This window comes from Cydia strobilella, chromosome 8 (assembly GCF_947568885.1).
Source record: "Cydia strobilella chromosome 8, ilCydStro3.1, whole genome shotgun sequence".
Lineage (NCBI taxonomy): Eukaryota > Metazoa > Arthropoda > Insecta > Lepidoptera > Tortricidae > Cydia > Cydia strobilella.
Genome location: NC_086048.1, coordinates 18,976,661 through 18,989,266, shown reverse-complemented (window position 1 = coordinate 18,989,266; position 12,606 = coordinate 18,976,661). Strand labels below are relative to the sequence as shown.

Below are 12,606 nucleotides of genomic sequence, written 5' to 3'. Positions count from 1 at the left end.
GTTTATTTCTTATTTACCTACTCTGTAAACTGCAGTTACTACAACTTTACTACGGCTAAGTAGCCGTAGTAAAGTTGTAGTAACTGCAGTCATACATCGCAGTGAGCTGCGTAAGAAAGTTCGTACGCAGCTCACTGCGATGTATTTACGGCATCGCTACAATGTATGCAATGTAATAATGTAGTACTATTATGATAATTATACCTAAATGGGTATGTAAATAACGCTGTTGGGTATAGCTGTTCATTTTGCATGTAAGGCAGAGCGTCTGTTTCTCTTACGAGTCGCACAAACCTAGCCGCCGTCAGTGCCGCCACACAATCGTTGTTACGCTTGTTTTAAAACGACACTGAAATAACATACTTAATTTCATTAAATTTGACATGAACTTTCAAGTAACATGGACCTATGTCTGGATTGTCTGGTACCCCTGAGAAAAGGTACCCCACGTCCATACTAATTTACAGAACTTTGTATGCCCGGGTGCCTTTTCTCTGCAGCTGACTGGTACTAGTTTTCGTTACTAGAAATTGTAATACTAAAAAATTAGAGGAAACTGAGTAGTAGTTTTACATACAAAAGTTTATAATTTTTGAAGCTGACAGCGAAAGTACGAATATCTAGTCTTTTTATTTTTTTCGTTTTTCTTATGAAGGCCGTTCCATCGGTTTGCCGCTATCACTGTCATATTTCGCAAGAAAGAACGGGAAACAGCATGCGCGCCAAATGTCAATTTTGATCGAATTTTGTCGATTTTTATTTATTTTAAAAACGTTGCCTTACAGTACCAAAATTCGAAAGCTATCAAATTACTATTTAAGTTAAGATTATTTTGCTTCTGTTTTTGTTTATAGTGTCACATAATAAATAACCGAGTAAAGTTTGATTAAAAGTCCGAGTTAGAGGTTACTTTGGAAATTTATTGTATCCAGCGAAGTGTCATAATTCGTATATCGGAAGCTGTGTTATTTAAGATTATATAATTAAGAACTACATTTATTTTTTCCACGTCTACGAATCAACGTCTCTTAGAAAAATATGATCATATAAGGAGATTTTTCGCCTTCTGGCTCAGGGAACGGCCTGAATACCTTACCTATTTTTTTTTTATGAAATAGGAGGCAAACGAGCAGACGGATCACCGATTAAGCGATTACCGCCGCCCATGGACACCCGCAACACCAGAGGGGTTGTAAGTGCGTTGCCGGCCTTTAAGATGGGAATACGCTCTTTTCTTGAAGGTTTGAAGGTCATATCGGTCCGGAAATACCGCAGACGACAGTTCATTATAATCGCATCGCACGCTTCCACACCCAACGGGTTTCTAAGATCTACTTAGACCATAATATCGTCAGTTCACGTTGTCAGACTACAATGTTACAATTACAATCATCTTGACACTTACCCTTCCACATTAAACACTAACAAACTACCTCAACGAAGAGATAAATGACGTAACCATTAAATTACCCGTCTAACTATCAATAAGGGCATATACAGTCGCCATCAGATATATCGAAGCGGCCCAGATGCTCACAAATATCTGAACACGGCTCAATTATCAAGGCGCTATAGTGCGTGGTTAGATATTTTTGAGCACCTCGGCCGCTCCGATATATCTGATGGCGGCTGTACATTTTATTCACAGAGATACGAAGTAATTACAGGAAACGAGCGACACTATGTTCATTGAAACACAAAAGGTAGTAACTGATACGTAAGCTTCAGACGGCATATCTCGAACCACGTTCGTCGTGTTTGCTTCCTGTCACACTTACTTACTAATTTACAAGTGCGACAGAGAGGCAACACGTCGAAAGTGGTTCACGACCCGCTGTATCGATGAACCATTTAAAGGTGTAATTGTGGTTATTTATGAGTAAAACTGGTTCCTAATTAAAGTGTAGCAGTGACGTGAGTGATAAGGCTGTTTTATTGAGTTGCCTGGGACATGCGATTCTTAATCGTCTTGGCAAGTTTAAACGTGTTATTTAGTTTACAATGTAAAATGTCTCGTGAAATGTGCGGAACATTTTTCGGTCTGTTATCGTAATGTATCATGGTCTCTAGGGAATGTATGACAGCGGGTTTTTATTGGGAGATATTCGAGGTCTGACAGTTTTTAAGTTCGACTTTGTAGCAGACTGTGTTATGTTTCAATATTCTTTTAGGAACATAAAACATTATAATTGGACCAAATGCAACGAGAAATCAGACTATACAACCTTTAGAAAGGTTATTAGACATGGGGACATTGGGGACGTTGCTAAAATAATAAATAAATAAATAATGTATTGATATACCCACGCGACTTAAAAAAAAACCATATTTACCCATACCCATACCCATACCCATACACATACCCAACCCTTACTCATACTCATACCCATACCCATACGCATACCCATACCCATACCCATATACATACCCATACCCATAATACCCATATTTTTATTTTCTATGGGCGTTAACAATGAAAAATTGACATTTTGGCTAGGCCCTTTGAGCAGATATTTTCCTCATGGAATACACGCCCACTGTCATCAATTTGTTTAGTAGTTAAACTTAAAAACTAGTTGCCAAAACTTCTTTAACCCGTCGCTCTCATCTATCAGCCAAATCTCTCTACCCTTACACATTCCCTTGCTCTCGTATACTGTTTATTTTTGCACGTTTACAAAACACATTTCAATAAATTATGCGCGCACGGGGCAGTCCGCACTTCGCAAATTATAAATAAGCGGCTTTTAGTCGCGTGAGATACGTGAGCCTGACGCATCTGCAGCTTAAGTGCAATTTATAAGGATGTGCGTGCACGCATCACACAGGGCTACCGCTAGATAGATAAATGTAACAAATGTGGCGCTTTTAAGAGTCCCCGGAATGCTCGGTTCCCCATACAAATGTAGTTACGCTCTCATTTTAAAACGACTAGCTAGATTGCTCTGAAACTTTGTACTTACAATAGGATTAGTAGGTATATCTAGGTCTGTAATTAGTTTATGTAGGTTCAGATACAATAGTAAAAAAAATACAGCGAATTTAAATTTTGCATACAAAACTTGTTTTTGCTCTATTTCGTTTGTTTTATATACCAGAGCTATTTTCATTTATTTATCGTATGGCGGTTACGCACTAGTTACATACCAGAGCTATATAAACTAATTACAGATTTAGATATACCTTATGTCATTGTATGTGCAAAGTTTCATTACAATCCAACACGTAGTTTTATAATGAGTTTATATGGGGAAGGTGAAATTCGGCCGAGCTTGCCGGGGACTTGATCAGTAAGGGTCCACGTTTCCCATCCCGTGGTATTAAAGAGGGCATCTCCTCATAGACAAGTTCATTTGTCAGCAAGTTCGGCGGAACAGGGAGGCCCTCTCGGCCGCTTGGATTGACCTTAAGAAGGCCTTTGATTCGGTGAGTCACTCATGGCTGAGAAGGGTATGGTATCAAGTCGCATGTATGTGGCAGTGGACTACACTCCTTCGTCATACCAAGAGTGTCCAGGAGACGGGGATGACCGCCCTGAGCCACAGGACTTTATAAGGAACTATTTCCAGCAAAATCAAAATTTGTTGGCGCTATTGAAAACCACAGAAGTTTTCAGTAACGCCATCAAAATGGAGTTGGGTGTCGGTAAGTGTGCGTGCTTCAGTTGCGTTCACTTTTACGTCCTGTACTATGCAGTAATTATATTGAAATTATGATATTTATTGGTAAAATTATAAATAATTTTATTTACCACAGCCTAAAGTCAAATTAAATCACTAGACTATATTTCTTGGTAGTTAGAATGAGCATGATTGTGTTACTCGCGTAATTTTAACTTCCATAGGTAAGTGCAACTTATTTAATTTCCGTGTCCAAATGCAACGCTTGCTTTAACACTATGGAAAATTCTTTCCTACATTATGTATTTCATACTTTCCTCTGATAAATCATTGACCATTGTTTTAAAAACTTCTTCTTCTTTGTCCAGCCCATTTCCCAGTTCAGGTGGGGTTGGACCTTCTCGTACGTCGGCGCCAGTAAAATCTATCCTGGGTTGTCTGTGTTGTCAGGTTTTGTGTCCTCATCTCTTTTTCGACATTGGACTACCAGGTTGCTGGTCTTCCTCTTCCCCTGGGGTTGCATTGTTTTAAAAACTTCAAACGCAACAAATATCCATGTATTTCAGAATTAAATGCCTACCTATGTGACATCCCTAGCAAGCACGTGTTGACCAACGCGAAGAAAGTCATATTTCATCGGTCGAGCTGGCATCTTTGGCGTAATACGGAGTTTGATCCGGTGTACAAGATACGGTCACTACAAACTAATGGATGATGCTTGAACTTTAGCACTAAGTTGGAATAAAGTAACTCCTTTACGTAGGTACCTACTTACTGCTTTCAAAGTGCTTTTATTTTTTTTACACTAGAGAGCAATAAAAGTGGATCACTGTAAATAAATTGATTTAACACGCAATGTTATGTATATGCTTCTTCACACACAGTCAGTCACAATCTTATATAAACAATATGTATTTTCTTATATAAACAATTACTGCTTTTGCATTTACTGCTTTCAAAGTGCTTTTATTTTTTTTACACTAGAGAGCAATAAAAGTGGATCACTGTAAATAAATTGATTTAACACGCAATGTTATGTATATGCTTCTTCACACACAGTCAGTCACAATCTTATATAAACAATATGTATTATTCTTTATGTTAACATATTCATAATTTTAATGTGTGCCATAAGTTGCTAGTTTTTAAATAAAAATATTATAAAATGCGCAATTTATTTATGTTAAGGTTTTCTTGGCGATAAGGTTTTCTACAATAAAGATATGTATGCTTACGTCAGAAAAATATTTAGTTTTTTGTTACCTGATATTATAGATTGGCATAGTTAGACTTAGAGTTATGCAAAATCAGTAATTGGATCGTACATTTTTAAATAAAATTTCCAGTTATAACACCATTTTTCTTTTGTTACATTTTGACAAGCTTTCTTATGATTTGTTGTTTACAACCTCACTTTACTAAGGGTATGCGGCTGACAGAAAACTTTTTTCAGCAAAAAGTACATTTGCGAAAACGAACGTCAAGTGACGCTAACATTTCATTGCAATCGACCCTTCATACCGCATACGCTCGTAAGTCAGTCGGCAGTCGATAAAGCTTGTCGCGCGATAAGCTTGTCGCCGGCTCGTAAACACGTCCGCGATAAACGCGCGACAAAACGCGCATGACACCGGTGAGTTAATGATGTTAATACAATATTACTGAGGTGTAGTGATAAATAAATACAAACTGCTTGCAATCACTAATACTTGCGGTTCAATTCGAGCCAAATTTAACGCTCTCATTTTAAAACGACTAGCCAGATTGCTCTGATACTTTGTACTTTTTGAATTGAATTGAATTGAAATAGCCTTTATTCCTGACTCAGTTTTAACAATACAATTATATTAGTATATGTATCTATATTTTATTTATTTATGCTCTTTTTTTTCTGCTTCTTTGTCAGGCTGTTTTTGACATAGACCTCCTCCAGGCGGCGCCACTCATCGCGGTTTTTTGAGAGTCTTCTCCAGTCTTCAGGTTTGTACTTACAATAGGATATTCAACAAACATTCAAACATATAAAATAAACATTTGTATTTGTGTAATAATTGTATTGTTTTGCTCTATTTGTTTTATAAACTGGAGCTATATAAACTAATTACAGACCTAGACATACCTCATGTCATTGTACGTGTAAAGTTTCATTACAATCCAATACGAAATCATAAATCACATTCATTGTCGCACATGTCACGAAAGACGGCCAAGTCATGAAAAACTTTTGACTTTTGTGACCATCTGGCAACACTGAAAGCCATAGCCAATTCTCTACTTAACGTCAACTATCAGTATTTGCCATTCATTCTAAATCTAAAGAGATATCTTATGTCGGTGACAAACGTTACCAAAATGCGTTTAATCTACAGATATGCAAAAGCAGATACGCTCTTCTGCTTTTAAGGGGATGATACACCATTATCTTTGACAGGTGAACGTGTCAACATTGTTATGGGGCATCAGTGTAAAACGTTGGGTTTCGGATCGGAGGCGTCAATTTGTGAAAAGGCTTAGGCTGAGACGACGTTTGAATGGGAGAGGAAGGTAAAGTTGGCATGGCCTTACTCTAAGGAAAACTTTTACTATGGCATTTCCAAGTGCATGCGAAAAATAGTTTATTAACTGTATTTATTAAAACAAAAATTTGACAAAGCTTTTAGCAAAATAACATCGTTTAAATCTATATAGGTACTTCTTCTTCTTCTTTACCTGTTCCCTTTATTTGGGGTCGGGCCTCCTCACTCTTCTGCGCCAAGCTACTCTGTTTTGGGTTGTCTCTTTTGACATCTGGGATCTTTTGAGGTCTCTTTCTATGTTTGACCACCAGGTCGATGGACGGCCTGGGCCTCTCTTAAGTTCTGGAATGTTTAATGCGACTTTGACGACATGATCATCACTACGCCTGTTCACGTGGCCGTACCACCTAAGATGATTTTCAGTGAGTTTTTCGGTAAATGGTGCGACTTTAAAGCTCCCCCGTATATACTCGATCCGAACTTTAAATACCATATATCATTATCAGCATAAGTCATGGTAATGCAATAAACATTTATGATTTAATATGTTTCGAATAAATGGATGTTATAGTCCTTTATGTTTTTTTTACGTGCTATTTAAACCAGGGGTCGGAAACCGGTATTTGCTCCATACAAAAATACCGGTATTATTACGTTCTTTTTCGTTCTTTTGTTTATAATTTCATTTTTAATGGGACGTTTTAATAATGCAAAATTGTTTCCTAAATACATGATTCAGTCCTACGTAATGAGCATAAAAAAATTCAAAATATTGGGCTATTTCGGGGTTTTTAATAATTACCGGTTCCGAGCCCTGATTTAAACCTAATGAGTCTAATAACATAGGCATAAAGGTACATAATATAATATAATATATACAGAGTTAGACTAAATATGTATATATTGTTGGAAATTGGCGGCAGGTCCAAGTTATAATTATCTTACCAGCTCTCAATAGGGAGTGATAGAGCCTTAATCAGCACAGGTTGATTGTCCGTCTGCACGACGCACACTGCCGCTGACAGCCCTAACGAGCGCCTGTCGAATCCGGAATGGTGTGGAGAAGGCTTTATTATTGTTTGTTGTCACTGGTAGAGAATGCCTCATGGCATTAAGTTCGCCTTTTGTACATTGTTCTTTTGTGCAATAAAGTTTAAACAAATAAATTTACAACAGATTAGCTTCTGCTAGCGGTTTCATGTGTGTAGAATGACGCTGTGATAAAAACTAACGTCCTATATCCTGGGACCCAATCTATCTCCATACCAAATTCCACCTAAATCGGTTCAGAGGTTTAAGCGTGAAAAGGTAATAAACAGACAGACAAACAAACATTAACACAAATTGGTCTGGGCATAAAGCAGTCGTTATACTAAAATTATTACTTTTTAGGGTTCCGTACCCAAAGGGTAAAAACGGGACCCGCTTGTTACCGGGTCTTTGCATCCTCACCTCCGTGATCTGTCGTGGTCGTGACTCCTGGCTACGGGAGTGACATTACACCTCCATGTTGAAGCATGGCACAACTAGTATATAAAAAGCCGCCTTCATACTATCAAGCCGTCTAAGACGCTTGTTACCGGAGCTTTGCATCCTCACCTCCGTGATCTGTCCCGGCCGTGACACCTGCCTGCGACGGGAGTGACAAATTACACCTACGTGTTGTATACTGTCTGAACTGGGATATTTTTGTGGATGTGAAGTGACATATGTCTGCAAAGTATTATGTGATTGTTGATTTAGCTTGGTGTACTCAATGATTTGCAGGTAAAATTGTGCTTTCAACATCATAGTTAACGGTACCATTCAGATTCAGATTACACCAGTGTTATTGCTGAAGTATTGCAGCGCAACATTGCTGCCAACTTTAAGATGGGAGTACGCTCTTTTCTTGAAAGTTTGAAGGCCGTATCGAAGGTAAAGTGGGCCTCAGAAATTAAGGGTACAATTTTTATCTTCTTAAAACGTAACAAGGAGCAAGAGTCCCTATATAATTACATTACTCAGTTGTCACCTTCCTGAGTTGGCGCAGACAATAACAATTAGTAAAAGACAAGTGCCGCATAGATTTGTTAGTGTGGGTTGTCATCCTAGCAGAATGACGCTGATGACGTCGCAAATAACGCTGATGTACGGTTATGTTTCAAAGGTTTAATTGATGAGAGATCACGGTTTCCAATATATACTTAGTACACGAAACAAGAAAATATAGGTATTAAGATAAATCTTAATAAATCTTCAAATTAATAATACAATCAGATTGTCTCACAGAAGTTTTTTATTAAAATTAATCTAATTAAATTAGTTTCTCAGCGCATTAGGCATTTATATATATATTGCAGAATTACCTAAATTGCGGGAACATATTGCTTTTGATATATCCTCCTGAGACCCTGCGTAATTTTTTGTACATATTGTCAACCTATTTTGAACATTCAAATATTGAAATTGCAAAACTAGTGCATCTGGGTCTCAGGAGGTTATATTTGTAGATACTATAATGGCTTTTAAAACAAACTTATGTATATAAACTTATGTATGTTATGTATTATAAATTAATATACGCGATATAATCCGTTTTCATAGTTTTATTTCATGTTTTTAAACTTATGTATATTTAGAGTATTAACAAATAACATGAAAAATCCGCTCTCATCTGTATCTTACACCGTTGCCGACAGAGCAACATTTGCTACAAAATAAACACCTATATATCCCCAAGTAATTGTATTAAAGGCGACTTTATCGCCCCCCGCCGTATATTTACTTGGCTGTATTGCCTGTTTTTTTTCCCAAATACACTCGTAAATTCGCCCGTTTATTTTGTTTACTTTAACAAGGGATAATTTTATTGTGTGAAAACAGGATGGTTTTGTTAATGTTGCTTGTTTTTAATTGAAATAATTATTAAGGTTTATTTTCATGGATCCGGAATATTTTTTCCTTAAAGCTATGAGAAAGAATGTATTAAATGTGTAACAAAACGCCTGATTTTTTTCTTGATTTCGTAATGTTTAGACAATTGCCAATACCACATAAACAATTATTTAGGTTCATTATGTTGTTTTAATAAACATACACAAAATATTCGTATATTATTTACTATTTACACTATTATTATTTTATATTTTAAAAAATCCGATAGGAAATTGAATAAAAAATACGACGTAGCTGCCTGCGAGAATACCTCGATTTAATTTCATTAACAATTTTTCATAATATTTTTTTTGTATTTCAATTACATTTACAGAGACCGTTCCTGATAATATGACGAATAAATAAATAAATAAAAATGACAAAAAGCCAACGACACGAGGTGTTCCCAGGCGGTCACCCATCCAAGTACTGACCTCGCCCGACGTTGCTTAACTTCGGTGATCGGACGAGAACCGGTGTATTCAACGTGGTATGGACGTTGGCGACATGATAGCTGAAATTTGACAACACTAGTGTAATTTTGTTATCACTGACGTCACGTGGCTTCGAGTACTACGAACAACAAGAAATGATATTAGTGATAATGATAAGCTGATACGATAATATGACATGTGTCCATATTTGGTAAGCTATTGAAAATATGTAGTAAATTCGACACGTGTCAAAACAATATGGTGTTAAAATATTGTCTTCGGTTACCGCGATAGTTACTCATGAAATAAAATTGTGGAAACGAATTATATCGCGTATAATAATTAAAAAAAATACATCCCGACGTTTCGGACCCTTTACAACGCGCTTTTGGGGTTTTTTTGGGCGTAGTGTCAACGGGTGACGAATGCTGTATAGGGTTTGAAAGGTCGGGATGTATTTTAAATTCATTATACGCTATATAATCCGTTTCCATAGTTTGATTTAATAATATATCGTGTTAAATATGTAGAGTCAGTTAATTTTTAAGTTCTTACTCTATTTTCACGAACCAAAAATGTTTTCTTCTAATTGCAGCTTGTATCATCAACAGTTTACAGAACATCCACACTCGTTCCCCAATTTTTACGACTCCGTGCAGTCAAAACAGCACCCATATTTAACCGTTTAACGGCGCATAAATTACATAATTAACGGTATTAACTAACACCCGTTTACTATCGGCTAGATCGGATTTTATTACTAGCTTTATGCTATTTGTTTTTGTAAGCCCGGCCTCCGCGGAGGAAAAATGTTATAGGAATATAAAACTTTATACATAGTTATTAACAACTTTTATTTTATTACATGACTGATCACAGTTTTTATATGCCCGATATGATTAGTATCAGGGCTCGAAACGGGTAATTTTTAAAAACCCCGAAATAGCCCAATATTTTGATTTTTTATGCTCATTACGTAGGACTGAATCATGTATTTAGGAAACAATTTTGCATTATTAAAACGTTGACGTCACTGATTTTCAAATTCACGCTACTGTATACTAATTTCAGAACAGCAGTCGCCAACGTCCATACCACGTTGAATACACCGGTTCTCGTCCGATCACCGAAGTTAAGCAACGTCGGGCGAGGTCAGTACTTGGATGGGTGACCGCCTGGGAACACCTCGTGTCGTTGGCTTTTTGTTTTATTTTTATTGTTTAACCGATTTGACTCGTTAACCCTTAAATGCATGATTTTTTGTATAACTTTTTAATAAATTGAAATAGATGTGTCATGCTGTATAAAAGTAATAAATGTGATTTTGGATAGCTGCATATTGAGCCACGGACCATCAAATATACGATGCATATATACATCATTATGCATTTAAGGGTTAAGACGCTTTACGGGTGTATTGAATTTCAGCTATACTCATAAGTTTTAACATAAACAATTGTTTTGCCGGCAATAATTTGTACAGCAAGCATTTGAAACAAGTATCTGAAAAACCTATCTGAAAGATCTCACTTCACGCTTCCTAAGAAACTCAATATAAACCTCCATCTTAACCTGTCGTCGAAATTACGCGCCTGCGGCTGACATATTGTTATTTCCCTATATGCCGGTATAAAAGGGCTTAACCGCCAAGCAATTTCGTACTACTTAAGTCTTTTTGTATTAGGTGTGTGCCTTTGTTTCGCGGCGATGTTATGCAAAAGGTTGCGGAGTGGAAATTAAATGCCCAGGTGGTAGAAAGGTTTCGTTTGAGTTTAGTTTGATGTTAGATTGTTTTATTACAGGTTGATTGCCAAAGAGACATGGCAAGTGTAAACTGAAGACTAAGAAAACTGTAGGTAACTTTAGATTTACACAAATTGTAAAAGAAGCAGATGTAAGCGAGCGCCAGGCGTTGAATGGGGATGTTGCCTCATGCCTGTATTTAAAGTAAATTATTTCACATCATGCACGAAAAAATGCGATTCTTCAAAAAAATGCCGCTTTTATGACGTCCGGATAGTACAGACGACGTCAAAGATATGTTTACATTTTTCGCCTTATTACAAAGGGATTCGGTGCATAAGTGCAAACATATTTATGACTTCGACCGTACCTAAATATTCAAAGACTGAATCAAAGTAGTCGTAGAGATATTAGAGATACCTAAATATAATATGCGATCGATTGTCCAAGACGCCAAACCAACTTTTACTCGTAGCACAATCAGAATAGGACAAACCTCGAAATCTCTTGGCCAGTCATTAAATTTGGTAGGTTATAATAATAATTCAAATTTTCCCGTAAGGCACACATTTTCCAACATGGCTGCGGGTGCTCGACGTCCCTAAATGTCAAATGGTGTGGACATGAAAAAGGGACCTTTAATTAACATATGTACCAAATTTCATGACTGTCGAAGAAATTTCGAGGTTTCTCCTATATATTCCGATTGTGCTATCGGGCATAAACATTTTAGTAGGTAGGTACTAAATTAAGACATACGCCTTTTATCCAAAAAACAGTTCATTCATCAACGTCCCAGCTTTATGAATGTCCTGTCAAATCATAATGAAAAAGTTAATAGAAAAAGTTTGACAGTGGCAGGGCGCGGTGACAGTTTAAAATTTAATTTCCTCGCGACGGACTAATGGTGGGTCCAAAGACGAATGGACCCTTCTATTGATATTAACTTCTTTCAGAACAAGATAGTAGATTTGTATAAGTCATCAACATGTTTTAATATAATTTTATTTTAGATAGGTAACCTATATTAAATTATAAAGATAAATTGCCTGTAGGTAACGTATCTGTCCATACAAAAAATATATTTTTAGAGATTCATTTCCTCTTAAATACTCTGCTCTATTCTTAAATACTCTGCTCCTTTTTTAGGGTTCCGTACCCAAAGGACCCTATTTCTAAGACCCCGCTGTCCGTCTGTCCGTCCGTCTGTCCGTCTGTCCGTCTGTCCTCGTGATCTGTGATAGTTAGACAGCTGAAATTTTCACAGATGATGTATTTCGATTGCCGCTGTAACAACAAATACTAAAAACAGAATAAAATTGAGATTTAAGTGGGGCTCCCACAACAACAAACGTGATTTTTGACCGAAGTTAAGCA

The 12,606-nt window shown here is 36.8% G+C and overlaps 2 non-coding genes across 2 annotated transcripts; one reads left to right on the top strand and one right to left on the bottom strand.

The window, feature by feature from the left end:
* Window positions 1-9,437: 9,437 nt before the first annotated feature.
* Window positions 9,438-9,556, bottom strand: LOC134743818 (5S ribosomal RNA). The gene has a single exon (XR_010128048.1). It is a non-coding gene; the product is annotated as a 5S ribosomal RNA (ribosomal RNA).
* Window positions 9,557-10,567: 1,011 nt separating this feature from the next.
* On the top strand, window positions 10,568-10,686 carry LOC134743811 (5S ribosomal RNA). The gene has a single exon (XR_010128041.1). It is a non-coding gene; the product is annotated as a 5S ribosomal RNA (ribosomal RNA).
* Window positions 10,687-12,606: the final 1,920 nt, after the last annotated feature.